Source organism: Magnolia sinica, chromosome 6 (assembly GCF_029962835.1).
Source record: "Magnolia sinica isolate HGM2019 chromosome 6, MsV1, whole genome shotgun sequence".
Taxonomy (NCBI): Eukaryota; Viridiplantae; Streptophyta; class Magnoliopsida; order Magnoliales; family Magnoliaceae; genus Magnolia; species Magnolia sinica.
Window position 1 is genome coordinate 102,957,446 of NC_080578.1, and position 12,159 is coordinate 102,969,604.

Here is a 12,159-nt window from a genome sequence, read left to right on the forward strand (position 1 = left end):
ACTTCACTATCTGCCTGCCAATATCAGGTCCGGCTCGTCGATAGCGGACTCATTCCTTAAGCTGGTCAAACTCAACCTAAATATTGCCCCCTCACTCAGGCGGGTAAGGTCACACCCTTTCCCAACCGACCACGGCATAGTGGAAGACATGGCCTACTAGTATACGACCCTCATGCGCTCATATATATATCCACTGGGTCTAAACGTTAGGGCGTCCTCTGGTACCAAGAGGGTTTAGAAATTTACACCCAGGGCCATCTATGGCAGCCCGATGCTAGAACCAAACATTTTTGGTGTACCATCTGACCATCCATGATATGCCTATGGAGGCCACGGCCCTGATGTCGTTAGGGTGTACGGTGGTCTATCACAAAATGCAAGATGCATGAATCACACAGTCCAATCATGCATCAATCCTGCATATACCGTGTGCAGATGTGGGGTAACTCTGCTTATCAAGGAGTCCCATAAACAACCTGCCCTATGGCATATGCAATGGTCACCATATCTTACAACAAACATGCAGATGATACGTATGGGCATGTATTATGATGCTATGCTGTCACATACTCATAATCGGTATCGATAACCAGAACCGATAATCAACATCGATAATCGGCCTCAATATCCAACCTTGATGATCAGCCTCGATAATCTGAAGCAGCCTTAATAATTGGAAGCGGTCTCAACAAATCGGAATCAGCCTCAATAATCGAAATTAACCTTGACAATCGAAATCGGCCTCAATGATTAGAATCGGCCTTGACAAATCGAAATCGGCCTCAATAATTAGAATCGGCCTCGACAATCGGAATCGGCATCGACAATCTGAATCGGCCCGACAAAGGGCCTAAGGGAAGGTCACAATGAGGATATTTAACCATCATTGCCCATCAATGTGGACGTTTAACGAACATTACTCCCAAGGAGTGACCCACATAAAGCCAAACATATAGTGGACCCATAGCCTCACATAATGGCCCAATATACATCACCATGGGCCTGTCTCAAGGGCCTAATACACATCATGATGAGCCTCACTTATGGGCTACATATGCATCCCATTGGGCCATGCTCATGGAACTCATGTACATCACAATGGGTCGCAATACATGGGCACCATATATGTCAAATGGGCCGCACTATATATAAATGAGTATACAATTCCTACTCAATAAGTTCACATATCAGTACTGTACATCTCTAAGACCATTACCGGGGTCTATTACACTCTACGCCAAGTTGCCGCTCTTATCCGAACGCATAACTAAGTAGAAGAGATTTCACTATCCGCCTGCCAATATTGAGCCTGACTCGTCGAAAGCAGACCCATTCCTCAAGCTGGTCAAACTTAACCTATATATTGCCCCCTCACTTAGGCGGGTAAGGTCACACCCCTTCCCAACCAACCACGGCATAGTGGGAGACGCGGCCTATTGGTATATGGTCCTCATACGCTCATATATATATATATATCCACTCGGCTTAGACGTTGGGGCGTCCTCTGATACCAAGAGGGTTTAGGAATTTTCACCCAGGGCCATCTATGGCAGCCCGATGCTAGAACCAAACATTTTCAGTATACCATCTGGCCATCCATGATATGTCTGTGGAGGCCACGACCTTGATGTCGCTAGGGCGTACGGTGGTCATATCACAAAATGCAAGATGCATGAATCACACAGTCCAATCATGCATCAATCCTACGCATACCATGCGCAGATGTGGGGCAACTCCGCCTATCAGGGAGTCCCATTAACAACCTGCCCTATGGCATATGCAATGGTCAACCACATCTTATAACAAACATGTAGATGATGTGTATGAGCATGTATTATGATGCTATGTTGTCACATACTCATAATCGGTATCAATAACCGGCACCGATAATCAACATCGATAATCAGCCTCAATATCCGGCCTTAATGATCTGCCTTGATTATTGGAATCAGCCTCGATAATCGGAATTGGCCTCGATAATTGGAATCGGTCTCGACAAATCAGAATCAGCCTCGACAATCGGAATCAGCCTCGACAATCGGAATCGCCTTAATAATCGGAATTGGCCTCGATAAATTGGAATTGGCCTCAACAATCAGAATCGACTTCGATAATCAGAATCGGCCTCGACAATCGGAATCGGCCTGACAAAGGCCCTAAGGGAATGTCACAATGAGGACATTTAACCATCAGTGCCCATCAATGTTGACGTTTAACCAACATTACTCCCAAAAAGTGGCCCACATAGAGCCAAACATATAGTGGGCCCATGGCCTCACATAATGGCCCAATATACATCACCATGGGCCTCTCTCAAGGGCCTAATGCACATCATGATGGGCCTCACTTATGGGCTACATATGCATCTCATTGGGCCTCGCTCATGGACCTCATGTACATTACAATGGGACGCAATACATGGGCACCATATATGTCAAATGGGCCGTAATATATGGGCCGAAAAATATGTCTCATTGAGCCTTACCGAATGGGCCAGAAATACATCACAATGGGCCACGACCCATGGGCCTAAATACATCCCAATGGGCTACGACCCATGGGCCTCAATATACATCAAATGGGTCGCACCAATGGGCCATAAATACGCAGGTGGGCCCCATTCATGGGCCAAAGATACATCATGATGGGCCGCACCAATGGGCCTCAAATGAGCTTGGACCAAACTAAAAATCATTTCAATAGTTGTAGGTGTAACATGTGTATCACTGTACACTATTATTCTATGGGGCACATGGCCCACTAATGATGATCAGCATTGTCTAAACATTATCCAGCACCGTCCAGTACAATCTGGACGGTGTAAATGAAATAAATACAGGTGGATAGCTTGGGTAAAACACATATAAGGAGGGTCCAGAATGGACAGATGGTTTTGATATAACGCATACATAGTGGTGGGGCCATATAACGTGTCATGCCCCAAACCCAGAAATCGGATTCATATGAATTCTAATCGCCGAATCCGGTGCCGACAGCCTCCGTAGTACCCCATTCTCGGCTCCCAACGCCCATATGCCAGGTTCCGATCCTGGGATTTTACAACTAGGATTTTCCATCATACATTTATCATGTAAGAAGCATAACCACAAGTTTACCCAAATCACAAAGGCAACATCATCATCACATATCTACTAATATAAACATTTAAATACAATGCTGAAAGGGAAATACATGTGTCAAAATCAAAGCTCCAGAAGTTAGCTACATGCTCCAAGCTCAACGCTGCTGTAACCTAACGCCACCTACATGCATATATTGTGCATTAGTTTATAGAAAGTTTAGTAGGTGGTGAAACTGTGTGAGCAGTATATGCGTGCTCAGAATGTAATATCAAAGTAAACAGAAATACCGGTGAGTTCATAAAATATCATCAATCTCATCTAGCATATGCGATGAAAAGATATGGCAAGACAATGTCATATACTAAGAAATACTGACAAGCAATATCAGAGTATCAGAGTAAGCGAAAATACTGACAAGCTCATAAATCATACAATATCAGAAATATTGGCAAGTTCATGAATCATACGATATCAGAGTAATGCGAAAACATATTGATAGGCCCATAAATACCATCAGCCTTATACAGGCTATGCGATGCAGAAACATAATAAAAACAATATCATATACTGATGAAGCAATGTAGATCAGCTATGCAATGTGGAGATAGCAAGCCAAATATCAGATGTCGATAATGCAATGCAATATGCAAATCCTGATGAGTCCACGAATACCGTCAACTATATCTAAGCCATATAAATGCAGAAATGTAGCAGTCCAAAATGCTAAATACTGCGGATGCAATGTAATATGCGGTGCGAATGAAATGACTAAGCTGGAGTGAAGTCGGGATGATAGTACGTAGTATCGCGGGCTATGGGTTTCATCACAAGGGAATTCTATCCAAATCAGTCTCATACCTAAATTTGGATAGTTAGATTCAATGTAGTAAACTCCTGATCTCAAGTTAGTCATGCGCCCAACCAAAATCCTAGCCATGCGAAGGTACACGTAACAAATAGTTGCGCATTAACAGTCCGAGTGGATAGTGAATTAATGAATGAATGAATATATAACTCATGCTCAATAAGTCCACATATCAGTACTGTTTATCTCTAGGATCATCACCGGGGTCTAATACACTCTACATGCAAATCGCCGCCCACTGATGCACGACCATGCAAGTGGAAGAGACCTCGCAATCCGCCTAACCAATAGTCAGCCAATATCTACCTGGCATGTCAATAGCGGACACATTCATGAGCTGGTCAAATTCAGCCTAGCTATGCCCCCTACTATCGGGCGGGTAAGGCCACACCCTCTCCCAACCGACCACGACATAGTGGGAGATGCGGCCTCCTGGTATTCGACATTCGGATACTCATGTGTCCACTCGGTCTAGACGTTAGGGCGTCTCCCGGCCACGGTAGTTTAGGGACTTTCACCCACGGACATCCAAAGTGCACAGATGCTCGAACCAAACATTGGTGTCCCATCTAGCCATCCACGACATGCCTGTGGAGTCTGCGGCTCTGATGTCGCTAAAGCGTATAGTAATCATAACACAATGCAAGATGCATGAGTCATACAATCCAGTCATGCATTAACCCTGCGCATACCGTGTGCTCATGTGAGATAACCTCCGCCTATCTGGGAGTCTCATAACAATCTGCCCAATGACATATGCAATGGTCAACCACATCTCATAACAAATATGCAGATGATGCGTATGGGCATATATCATGATGCTATACTAACACATACTCATAATCGGTATTAATAACTGGCATTGACAATGTGGACATTTAACTAACATTGCCCCCAAGGAATAGCCCACATAGAGCCTAACATATAGTGGACCCATAGCCTCACACAAGGGCCTAATATACAACACCATGGGCCTCACTCGAGAGCATAATACACATCATGATGGGCCTTTCACATAGCTTTAACATACATCACAATGAGCTCCATCGCCTAGCCCTCAAATGCATCACAATGGGCCTCATCCCATAAGCCTCATATACATCACATTAGGCCTTAAACACGGGCTGAACATCACAACGAACCTTCAAATACGGGCCACATATACATCACATTGGGCCTCAAACACAGGGCATCACAATGGGCCTCAAATATGGGCCGCATGTTTATCACATTAGGACTCGACAATCGACCTCGATATCTGGCCTCGACAATTGGCCTCAACAATCGAAATTGATCAATAATCAGCCTTGATGATCGGAATCGACCACAATAATCGGAATCGATCGATAATTGGAATCGGCAATTGGCCACAATAATCAGAATTAATTGATAATCGGAATCGGAATCGGCAATCGACCACAATCAATAATCGGCCTCGATGATCAGAATCTGCAATCGGCTACAATGATCGGAATCGATAATCGGAATTGACAATTGGCCATGACAATCGGCATCGATAATCAACCTCGACGCAAGGCAGATTCCATAGATGGATGACTGATGATGGATCAACGAAAATCAATGGGGCCCAAGCGTTTGGGTTAACCCATAAGAGAATGATGAGGAAGGGCCTAACAAGGCCTACGAGAAGGTCACAATGTGGTCGTCCAACCATCATTGCCCACCAATGTGGACCTTTAACCAACATTACTTCCAAGGAATGACGCTCTTAGGGTCAATCGTATAATGGATCCACGGTCTTAAACATGGGTCTAATACACATCATCATGGGCCTCACTAAGGGGCATATACGCATCATATTGGGCCTCACTCATGGGCCGATATCTATCATGCCATAACAAATGGGCCGAATCAAATGGGCCGATTCAAATGGGCCAATTTAAAAGGGCCGTATCAATGGGCCAATCACATGGGCCGAGTTAATAGGCCGAGTCACATACTCCATACATCACTTGTTAAAGATCATTATAGAATATTACAAAAATTTATGAATCATATCCAAGGATCATCTGGAGCACACCACACTTAACCGTGGTGATAATGATCAAAATATCATTTGGACCACTTCACAAATAACAGTGGAGATAGTGATTTTCACTGGTAGAAAATTTCATAGGTACCACCATAACATTTATTTTTCCATCCGGACTGTTTATACGTTAATAAAGACCTGAATATGAGGAAAAACAAATTTTATATTGTTCCAAAACTTCCAGTGCTGGACGTTCAATCCAGCCCACTATTATGGCAGTGTGGTCCACTTGATAGCTGGATCAGTCTTATGTTTCTTCTCAAGCTCAAGGACGAGCTCACCAAATGTATGGACGGTTTGGATAAATTACGTACATCTAGGTGGGGTCCACATACGTGGCCCACCAGAGATGATTCAGCTTCATTTTTATTTATTTATTTATTTTTTTTTATGCTGCTATTACACGCGCAGCAGCAGCTGATATCGGCCGCTGGCACACCGTCAAATCATATGGACGGCGGGAATTCAAAATGGATGGATAGCGTGATGTGTACACGCATCATAGTGGGGTCCTACAGCAAATGGGCCCCACTGTATTGGATGCTAATACAGCAGCCTTTAGGCTGCGTAAGATGCAGCATCAGTTTCTGCTGACGGTACAGGTGGGTCCCATGCAGGGCCCACCACCATGTATTTTAAAATATTATATTATATTTATATAATACAATATAATATAATATAATATCACATGTTATAATATAATATATTATATAATAACATATCATACAGGAGCTATGTATAAAAAAGCCACCGTCCAGACCCTTGGGTGCTCTGGACGGTGCTGATCTTACGCACATGTGGGTCCCACACGTGTGGCCCACCTCTTATATATATATATATATTAAACTAGCTGTACGTCCAGCGTCCAGATGGACGGCTGGACAAAAGACATACATTAAAGGGCTTTTGATGGGCCCACCTTCACACGTGTCACACGTGTGGGGTGGGTCCCACGCAAATTGGTGGACAGCTTGGAGCACGATCATCAAGGTGTGGGTGGGCCCATCTACTTGCTGACATCAATACATCAACTATATGGCTGGTGTATGGACGTCCAGCCAAATCATCAGCAGCGTGGATGATTACCACGTGGGCCCACAGCAATGTGTGTGTGTGTATATATTAAAGATACTGCAATGCAACGTCCAGAGACTGGACGACCGCCTACTGGACGATTTGGATGACCAAATGCAACGTTAAGGTGGGTCCCATCCCACACGTGCAACATGTGGGGTGGCTCCACACACCCAAAAAAAGAAATGAATGGATGGTTTAAGGTATAGCACACATCATGGTGGGATCAGCAAGACTTGCTGGCGTCTATCCAGTTGGGTGTGAGGTGCTCCACCTGATCATCAAATCTACTCCAGCCACTGCGATTTCAGGTGGGTCCACACGCCTCATCGTCATCATCACCATAAAAGGAAAGAGAGAGAGAGAGAGAGAGAGAGAGAGAGAGAGAGAGAGAGAGAGAGAGAGAGAAATGATGATGGAGGGACCTCGCCACTATGGGCCCCTCATGATTATAATTCATACATCATAATAGGTTCCACCTATAAGTGGGCCCTCAAATGCAAATCGACGGTAGATCACCCACCTATTGGCCTCCTTCTTATTCCCTTAGCCTCCTTAGCTCCTATGCTCAACTTTTGACAGTGGATGATGAAGTTTTGATAGTGGGGATGAGAGATTGGGTGGTAGAGAAGTGGGCCACACTTGGCTTGCTCTTGGATGGATTGGACGTTTGGAATTTTTGTGGCTTGAAAAATGAGTTTGAGAAATGAGAGAGAGAGAGAGAGAGAGAGAGAGAGAGAGAGAGAGGTGATAGATTGATAAGAGATGTGTGTTGTAAGAAGAGGGGATGGAGAGGTATGGGTGTGTTTGAAATTTAGAAAAAGAGGGATGGGTAAGGGAGAGAGTTGACTTAGGAAAAAATGAGGAATGGGTGTTGGTACTTGTGGTATGGGGGTGTACTTGATTGATTGATTGATTAATTGATTGATGGGACATGTTGTAGAGATTTCCTCAAAATTTGCAACTCGCGGTGTTTTTCTTGAAATGAACGCGGGCCCACATCTTCTAACCCTGGTATCGAATCAGTGCGCGAGTCGTGGCGTTGAAACCGCGGCGACGGCGCGGTCGCTGGGTTACAAGTTTCGGGTCGAGCCGACTTTGGTATGCAGGACTCGGCTTAAGATCACGCGCAAACGTCAGATATGGGTGGAGGGTTACCGAAATTCGACCGAGAAGACCGCGGAAGTCTACGGAACAGTACGGTTTAGGATATGGATCTTACATAACGTGTTGACATCGAACAACAACGGGCCCCACTATCTCTAATCGAACAGACGATATAACAAATACATCTAGATGTGTCCCACATGGGGCCCACCACTCACGTGCATATAGATATATGTATATTAAATATATATATATATATTATATTATATTTATTTATGATTATTATTATTATTATTTAAAAAAACAAAATGCCCAGCATCCAGGGCCTTACCAATTTGGACGGACGGCATATAAAACAAATACACCATGGTGGGTCCCACCCACATGTGTCACACCTGTGGGGTGAGCCCCACGTCCCAAAATAGAGGGACAACTTGGAGAAAACACATGTATCATGGTGCCCACAGGGCTTACTGTGTCTATACAACAGTTGTATCTGCTGGTTGTCCAATATATGGACGACCCAGATACAATTGCATACATCAAGGTGGACCCCACGCCAGGGATTGTATGGCGTGGGCTCAAAGCACATACACATGTTGGCCCCACAGAATTGCTGTCGTCAGTCAGCAGTGGGACCACTGTCCCAACTCCAACGGACAGTGTGGATCTAAAATACATACTTCCAAGGTGGGCCTCACCTGCTGCCATGGAAAAACAAATGGACGGTGTGAATATACACCGTCCAAGTTCGGACAGTGCTTACATAGCATGTGTGGGCCCCACAGGATTGCTGACGTTAATCCAGTAGCCATCTGTTGCTGGATGAAAGGCAGAGGTAGACACATATATCAGGGCAGGGCCCCACCAGCAAAATCGATGGATGGTTAAGATATAACAACACCTCACGATCAGACCCACTGCTAACGTGGATCCAGCGGCAAGTATTGCTGCGTGGGATGTACAGGTGGACGATGTGGATGCTGCACACGTGCAGCAAATGGGGGCCACAAATGGACGGTTAGGATGTAACACATACATCATGCTGCTATAGTATTACAGCAGCTACATAGCTAGTGTGAGGTACTCCCACTAGTCTACTTTCCACTGCCCAGAGATTGGACGGTGAGGATACAACATATCCATCAGGGTAAGCCCCACGCAGCCCGTCCAAATGGACGGTGCTGATATATAAAACATAAATTAGTCGCCTCCTCCAACAATAGGCCATTTGTTTGGTGGGCCACAAATAGAGAGAGAGAGAGAGAGAGAGAGAGAGAGAGAGAGAGAGAGAGAGAGAGAAACGGTGGAGATGAGAGGGACCCCGCCACTATGGGTCCCTCTTTGATACAACGCATACATCAAGATGGGTCCCACCACAAGTGGGCCCTATCACATCCAATCACACAAATCAAAACCTAAAAAAACACCCACCTCAAGATCTCTTCTTCCTTCTTCCACCAACGGGTTCTAGAGCTCCAAGGAAACAAGATTCAATAGTTAAAATTGATTTTAGAGGGTGAGATTGGGTGGTAGGGAGTGGGCCACACAAAGCTTTTCTCCTCTCATCGAGCTTGGACGATTTCTTGCTTGGAGAATGAGAGAGAGAGAGAGAGAGAGAGAGAGAGAGAGAGAGAGGTGATGGGAGAGAAGTGATGGGATAGAGGGTTGGTGAGTGATGGATGGGTGTACTTGACATGTAAGAGAGAGTTGACTTTAGGGGAGGGGTGGTTGTGCTTAGGGATGAGACGTGATTGATTGATTTGTACTCAATTGATGGGACATTTCTCTTGGATTTGCAAAGCGCGGTGTTTTCCTCGAATTGAACACGGGCCCACATCTCCTTACTCGGGTATCGCATCGGCATGTGAGACGCTGCGTCGGAACCATGGCGATGGCGTGGTCGCACTGGTACAAGTCTCGAGTCAATCCAACTCAGATCGACAGGATGTAACTTAGGGATGCACACAACTGCTATTTACGCATTGCGGGTTGCGGGAATTCTACCGGGAGGACCACGGAAGGCTAAGGAACGGTACGGGCTAGGATACGGGTCTCACAGAGATAGGTTAGGCTAGGAATGTTTGATTGTAAGAGAGTGTAAGGTGATGATTATAGGTGTAAGAAGCTTGGAAAGAGGGAGCATTATTACATGTAAGAGCATGCCTAGCATGCATGGGTCTAGGGTAGGGTAGGTAGGTAGGTAGGGTGAGGTCATCCTCATGATGACCTAGTAAAATGTGCAATCTCGATAGGTAGGTCCCGCAATGTGCAGTTCACGACCATGATCATGTCTGACCCACATCTCACGATCCAGACGTCGGATCGGTGCACGAGATGCGGCGTCGGAATCGCGACGACGACCCGGTTGCAATGGCGTAGGTCTTGGGCTGAATCGGCTCAGGTTTACAAGGTGTGACTCAGGGTCGCACACAAATGAAATCTACTGGTCACGGGTTGCCGGAATTTGACCAGGAGGACCGCGGGACTCTACGAAACGGAACAAACACTATGACATGGGCCTGACAGGAGTTATTTCAACAATAGGTGTACAATACCAATGTTGCAATTCGTGTGGCCCACTTGAGTGTTGGATCTACCTCATATTAAGGCACGCCCCCCTAAATTGAGCTAACAAAAATATTATATGGGGTGAATTTTTTAAAAAAGGTCAAGGTGTGGTACATACCAATGACCCGCTCAAACAACAAACACCCGGGTTGTATTAAATGCATAAAACATTAAGGGCTTGTTTGATTTTTATTGTTTCACCTAGAAATGGTAAATACCCTGGAAATGGGTGATTATTACCATTCACCTATTTGAATATTCACGGGAATTTCGTTTCTTGGAAACTAGTTCAAAAGTAGTAATGGCCATTTTAGGACTCCATCTTGATTTATATGATATATCTGTTCCGTCCATCCATTTTATCACAATATTTTGAGATATGAGAAGAAAAATGAGTTAGATCCAACACTCAACTGGCCCATACCAAAAGAAACAATGGCCCCAGGGAGTTTTTAATGGTAAGTAGTTAATTCACATTTTTCTATGGCGTGGTCCACTTGAGCTTTGGATATGCCTCATTTTTTTGCTTTTATCATAAATTCATCTGACATAATGGGTGAACGGTGGTGAGACCCATAAATATTTCACAATATTTGCCATTTTTACACTGAAAAAGTAAGCCATCAAATCAATTATGGGGAAGCGTGCGGCAATTACGAAGGGAAATATTTATTACCATTCACGGGACATTGATCTGAGAAAATGGATGAACGGCAAGGGATAAACGGATATATAATGGTGGGCCCCACTCGGACAATCTTAGCCAACTTGGAAAAGCTCAAATCAACTCGGTTTGAAACCGGGTTCGAATTGAGTGAAGCTAATATTTGAGCTTGAATTACACCGAAGTTGACTCGACTTAGCTCGAAACTTGACTCAAAGTTGACTTGGACACTCCATGTTAGCCACCCCCGCTAGGATTGCGCACTGACACCGTCTACGTGGTATATGTACGTTTTATCCAAGCCCTCCATCCATTTTTCCATATCATTACAGAGCATGAAACGAAAAATGAGGGAGATCGAAATCTCTAATGGACCACACCAAAAGGGAACATTGGCAAATGAATGCCCACCATTAAAAACATCCTAGGGCTCATTGTAATGTTTATTTGTCATCCAACATATTGATTAGGACGCCCCACCAGGATGAAGAGAAAAATCAAATATCATATTAATCTAAAACTTTTGTGGCCACTAAGAAGTTTTTAATGGTGAGTATTCAATCAACATGCTTTCTACGGTGTGATTCATATGAGATTTAGATATATCTAATTTTTCTGTCCGTTACTATAAAATGGTATGAAAAAATGGATGGATGGCGTGCACAGGACATGTACATCGTGATGGGACTCACAAAGCACTGTCAGTTCGGTGGGCCCAACCATGATGTATGTTTTGTTTCCA

At 44.5% G+C, this 12,159-nt stretch overlaps 1 protein-coding gene across 2 annotated transcripts in view; it reads left to right on the forward strand.

Annotated features, from left to right (window-relative positions):
* LOC131249350 (probable disease resistance protein At4g27220) overlaps positions 1–12,159 on the forward strand; it is a 178,180-nt gene that overhangs the window by 101,138 nt on the left and 64,883 nt on the right. The window lies entirely within an intron of this gene.